Below are 6,699 nucleotides of genomic sequence, written 5' to 3' on the forward strand. Positions count from 1 at the left end.
CCCGGATGATCCGGGGGTCGGTGCAGATGATCCGGCTGGGCACGGATGATCCGGCTCTGCGTCCGGATGTCCCGCTAGTCTTCAGCAGCCGTCGTCTTCTTCTTCTCCTCCTTTCTTCCGTCTTCTCTTCCACGCTTCCCTCGCGGATGGTGTAGACATACACTTGCGCTCGCACTCCTCGACACCCGTGATGTTCCGACAATACCTACGCATGCACACGGAAGGAGTGTCAAGTAGTATACCATCCTCGAGAGGATCAAGTGAGCATGTGTAAAGGAGATGATTCACCTTTGTGTATGTGAAGTAGATGTCGCACGTGTGACTTGCCAAATGGTCTCTTGACATGGTGATGTCCGTAGGATGCTTCGTATCAAGCCCCCCCCTTGATCAACCCGATATCGCCTATTCTTCTCTCTACTGCTTGCATTAGAGTTGTGTAGCATGTTACTGCTTTCCGATAATCCTATTTTGTTGCATAGCCTGTCATTGTTGCTACAGTTATTGATACCTTACCTGCAATCCTAAATGCTTAGTATAGGATGATAGTTTATCATCAGTGGCCCTACATTATTGTCTTTCTGCCATGCTATACTATCGGGCCGTGATCACTCGGGAGGTGATCACGTGCATATACTTATATACATATTATATGATACTTGTGGTCAGTAAAGTCGGGTCGACTCATAGAGTACCCGCGAGTGATTCATGGATTGGGTCTGAAAGGACGTTTGTCCCGACGGCCCTCTGGGTGGATCTTTGTGGCGGAGCAACAGGGTAGGTTGAGACCACCTAGGAGAGAGGTGGGCCTGGCCCTGGTCGGTGTCCGTGGATATTTCAAAATAAAATGCTTAACGAGATCTAGGTATTTGATCTGAGTGTGCCCATTGGCCTATACGCTCTAACCAACTACGCGGGAACAGTTATGGGCACTCGACGTCGTGGTATCAACCGAAGCGTTCGTGATGTCAGTGACTAAGCGGCGCGCGCCGGGTTGGACTAGAACGCCTGTATAAGGGAGGCTAGGTCTACTCGCCGGCCGCGTACACAACGTGCAGGTGTGCAATGGGCGATGGGCCCAGACCCCTGCGCCATAGGATTTAGACCAGCGTGTTCACCTCTCTATTGTGCCTACGTAGGGCTGCGACGTGTTGATCTTCCGAGGCCGGGCATGACCCAGAAAAGTGTGTCCGGACAAAGGGGATCGAGCGTGTTCGGAAATGTGGCGCACCCCTGCAGGGAAGTTTGTCTATTCGAATAGCCGTGTCCCTCGGTAAGAGGACGACCCAGAGTGGTACCTTGACCTTATGAAAACTAGAACCAGATACTAAATAGAACACACCCTTCCAAGTGCCAGATAGAACTCGGTAATCGCTCTCTCACAGGGCGACGAGGGGAGGATCACTGGGTAGGATTATGCTATGCGATGATACTTGGTGAACTTACCATCTACTCTCTTCTTCTACTGCAAGATGAAGGTTACCAGAAGCGTAGTCTTCGATAGGACTAGCTACCCCCATCTTATTCTGGCATTCTGCAGTTCTGTCCACATATACTACCCGTTTCATTGATTCCAATGCATATGTAGTGTAGATCCTTGCTTGCGAGTACTTTGGATGAGTACTCACAGTTGCTTTCCTACTTCTTTTTCCCCTTTTCCCGGTTACTGTGATCTTATGATGGAGTCCAGGAGCCAGAGGATCCCGAGGATGATTCTACATGGAGTTTGGCTTCGAGGAGTAGTTAGGAGGTCCCAGGCAGGAGGCCTTGCCTTTTTGATCGTTGCTACTTTTGTGCTAGCCTTCTTAAGGCAAACTTGTTTAACTTATGTCTGTACTCAGATATTGTTGTTTCCGCTGACTCCTTTGTTTCCATGCTTATGTATTCAAGCCTTCGAGGCCCCTGGCTTGTAATATAAAGCTTGTATTATTTTATTTGTATCTAGAGTTGTGTTGTGATATCTTCCCGTGAGTCCCTGATCTTGGTCGTACACATTTGCGTGTATGATTAGTGTACGGTCAAATCGGGGGCGTCACAAGTTGGTATCAGAGCCGACTGCCTGTAGGAATCCCCCTTCCACACTCTTTGTGCGAAGTTGAGTCTAGTCAATGAAAACTATTTTACTAACATGGCTGTGCGGCCCATTGGCCCCACGTCGCCATTGAGTGGTATTAGGGTCTTTTATTGCTCGTCTATACTATGGGACTCTGATCTCTCTTCTATTCGGGTTAAATGATTTTGCTAACTCTAACTCTAGGTTCTCGTAAATACTTTCTCCCGGAGAGCCCCTTCATTCCAGATGATGGCCTGCTTCACCAGATGATTTCGATGATAATCTCTGTTATTCTCTCGAGACCTGGTGCCCACCACTTTTGCTATTCCCATCCACCGATAAATCCTTATGGATAATTGCTTACACTTGTCGTTCTTACCTTTGTTCCCAGTTGCCCCTGTTATTACTTGATACCCTAAAAATTTCTTCGATAATTAAAGAATCCTTTGTGCTCACCGCTTTGCAGCTCTTTGCCACAGAAATACCCCTACGGATAATCCCTCACACTTATCGAGGATTCATTCATCCCCAGCTGATCATATGTTTCACAAAATTCTTTGAATGCTATTCGGTCTTTCGAAAATCCTCAGCAGACTTTTGCTCTTGAAATTCTTGCCTGCTTGCATTATGTTTAATTCCATATGCCTAGTAGCCTTCGTTGACATCCCTTGTCCTTGCCATTTTGAGCCTAATGAATTATTGTCTGTGAGTGCACGCAATCATTAGTTGACCCTTATAAATTATCCTTCCGGCTCAAATGTAATTTTAAACATGAGCTGGATCTCATCCAATCAAATTGCCATCGATTGTACCCCTAAGGCTATTCTACTTATCCTTCCCTAATCATAGGTTTGCTTCTGAACCCTTGTCTTGGAATTCATAATTCCTTTGCATTTGAGCTTTGAGTTAGTCAGTTGTTTCTATATTCTAATCTCCTTGCATTCTCTCTTCCTCTGGTTGAGTACCGATGCTCACATCAGATCCTTTGTGGACCACCAGACCCTTTGTCAGAACTTTATCCGACAACGTCCTTCATATTCAATAAGCTTGTGAGCCTTTCCTAGGATACATAAGGCCTTTGGTAAATTGTATCCTCTACTTTTGTCAACCATGCTCTACTTTCGAGCTTGTATAATTTACTATTGAAGCTTGTGGTATATGTTTCCACGATACCCTGATGGGTTGAACCTATGCCTTCCTCATCCGTGTGAACCCGAAGGTTTTCACAAGTCATATTCTTCTGGTTCTTTGCCAGATAAAATTTCAACACTACAACTTTTCATAAACAAGAAGTGAATAAAAGGTTATGCATTGCAGAAGTGGGAGTCGACCTTGAACTTTGTGTTCATGCCCATGGACCCGATGTGGAACTTATCATGGAAGTTTCTTGTAATAATAATAATCCCCTATTATAAGTTCATCTTGTATCTATGCTTGGTCCTTTGCAACCGTGGTTCCGATCATATTTTCTCCTTAATACCATATATCGGACAAATTGGAGTACTTGTCTTCTGGAGATCAATATACCTATCCAACCTCTATTCTGTCCTATCTTCGAGTATACCCTCTGGTATCTCGAGAATATCACGGAACTACATAACTTATGAGTTCTTCATCAACTATTATTCTTGCCGAATCCAATGGCCCCCCAGGGTTATGTGTTAATAGTCACTCGAGAACACCGATAAGTGAATCGATTCCGCACTCCGATTCAATAACTCTAAGTAATCTTCGTTGCTTATGAGTTTAATAACCCTTCAAGTCATTCCTAGCCTTATTGGCTATATCATTATCGTGCTAAATTTTAACCCTTCCACCCGTTCCTTATTACGAGAGAACATCTTTCGATAATAAGCTAAGCTTACATCGAATTTCCTCGTCATATCATTTCGCCTTGAACAACAATCTTCATTCCGAGTTTGTGTCGTACCCATGGTTCCAATAAACTTGCGCTTCATCATTCCTTTGACTTGATGCCATCGCTGATCGATTACATCTTCATGAAATCTCTCAACAAATGTGTCGTGATCATCATCAATATTTTGAGTCCTTCTAGGATATCAATTGAATTCATGATGATAAGTACCATCCTGACCCTCGATGATTTGTGTTATCATCGACCACTTTATTACCTTCCGTTAAACACAAACTTGTTCGTGTTTCGTGTTATACCTTGAGATCCTTGCTATCCAACATTTGTTCTTTACCTTGAAGTATTACCATCTTTTATGACAAGAATGTCGTGAGAATTTCACCACCTCTTAAGAATTCTTGATACAGGTGATACTCCTTGCCATATCCATTCACTCCTTAGTCCCCGTGTTGTTTCTAACCGGAAAACTGACAATTGAACTATGATGTGCGACTTCAAAACTTCTAGCAACCCTATTGCTTTCAAGTTAATGGTCGATATTTCATTCTTAGACCATTGGTTATCGAATCACCATTCTAACATTGATCATGCTACCTAAGCCCATATTTCGGGTGCACCTTTCAATCAATGTTTAATTGTGTATGTTTTCCTCAAGCATACATCATTGTATCATTGATCCAACAAAAGTTATCTCCTTGTTCACATAATTGTGGAAATCCATCTTATCAGAAATCTTGATGAATTGTCCCTGAGTCCCTCAATCACCTCTTCGTCCTCTCCATGGTTTAATGATGAACTCTTGATTCAAAACTCGCCTCCATAGTTCATTTCCCGAGAATCTTACAATCTCATCTCGTCAATTTGTGTTGCACCTTTTCTTCTCAGGCATCCTGAGTCTGAGGTAATTTGACACCAATCAGATCTGAATCTCGGTCAGATATGATGGTTGGGACATATTTCCAAGAGTTATAACATTGGTCTTCATGTCACCCGGTAAGGTGATGTCATGCCTAGCACACCTGGCCGGAGGACCTGCTGTTATAGTTTCCTTTTTAGCAAGGTTAACCATTCTTCCATGAGAAAATTGAATGACTTCTTTAATAAGTTTTTCCTCATGGATCCTTTGTGTATCAAGGTCTGACCTTGCTTGAAGACCTTGTCAATGCGATCTCGAAGCATGTCGGTGGTACTCCGATTTTCAATAAGAGCATTTGAAGAACAATGCTAAATCTTCTTTGTCCATTATCCAAACACCATTGTTTGGTTTATGTCATGAAATTCCTCTCCCCTTACCTAAATGGTTTTATACTTTCTATCCTGTCATGGATATCATGCTCTACTTGTCCTTGGGAAGGATATATCCCTGAAACATGTGTTTAAACATATTTTCCTTTCCATTGTTTGTTTAATCTGATGATCACCTTTTCCTTTCCATTGTTTTGTTTAACCTTACTGGTGATCAGTATGATCTAAGTAGTAATATTCTCCTGCTTAGGTAAGCACCTCGTTGAACCACTCTGTCAGTAAGACCCTGTTAATATTGTTGATAACATTTCGGTAACCACCGATGGACGAGAAGTTTACCTATTGGTCCGCTTCGTTCAACGAGCAGGAAGATGGTTCTCTTCGTCCCTCGCCCTTGGTACCGACGTTGCCGACATAATTGATAGACTATCCTTTGACATGCCTTGTTATCATGGTTGTGCAAAATATCACCACCCTTTCTACTTTTACCGCATGGTGGGCCCATAACCCACAGTTCCAAAGGATCGAAACCTAACTCTCATGTACACCCCTATTGCCAAATTGACTCCTCGCGTTTGAATCCGTATGTAATTCACGGGTCACCTTCCCAGAGATGATCTAATCTGGTATCAGACACAACACTTATTACCATTGGTCTGAACCGCTCTCTCATTCTGTTTTAGGCAACGAATGATTGCCTATCTACTTGAATCTTCCTATTGCACCTTCTTACTTTAATCTCGATGACTTTCTTGAATGTCAACTCGAGAGATGCCTCTATACCTCATACACTGAGATAGCCCCTAGGTACCTAACATGTGTTAAACTCCGTCCTTCCTGAGTTTTTCCACTTAACTTTTTCGTAAGTACGATGGAGATCCTGAAGAAAGGATGCTGGCTTCATCATGATGACCTGAAGCAGAGAAATAAAAACATCAACATAATAGATCGACCTCTTCGAGAAGGGCAACTAAGACCGAGAACGCTCGCTAGAATTTTGTAACCAGAACCCTCCTCCTTTACTCTGCCTCTTAAACCTCGGGACGAGATTTCTTCTAGTGGAGGAGAATTGTGACGCCCGGATATTTAAGCTACAGTGACCTCACACTAATGGTGCCGTGTCATCACGTTTAACTAAGACAATTTCCACTTGATAAAAACCAAAGCCAATTTAAAATTTAAAATAAAGTTAAATACATTATTTCTTCAAACAATAAAACTAAATTGTTCCCAATGTTGAAAATAAACCATAGTTAATTGTGGTGGAGAAAAACTATGTCACTTGTTTTCTTAATTAAAAGTTGTCACCCAAAAACAGTACCTAAAGAGCCCTTTTTAATCCAATTTCTTTTGAAGAAAATTCAGATGAAATTATCTTGCCTCAAAACCTTTTTATGGCAGTGCTAAATATTGAAAAGTATTTATGTGGCACCATTAGATATTTTACAAAACTATTTTTGTGGCCTAACAATTTGCAAAACAGTAAAGAATATAGGAAACATAAAAAGAAAGGAAAGGAATTAAAGGAAAA

Source organism: Triticum aestivum, chromosome 2A (genome assembly GCF_018294505.1).
Source record: "Triticum aestivum cultivar Chinese Spring chromosome 2A, IWGSC CS RefSeq v2.1, whole genome shotgun sequence".
Taxonomy (NCBI): domain Eukaryota; kingdom Viridiplantae; phylum Streptophyta; class Magnoliopsida; order Poales; family Poaceae; genus Triticum; species Triticum aestivum.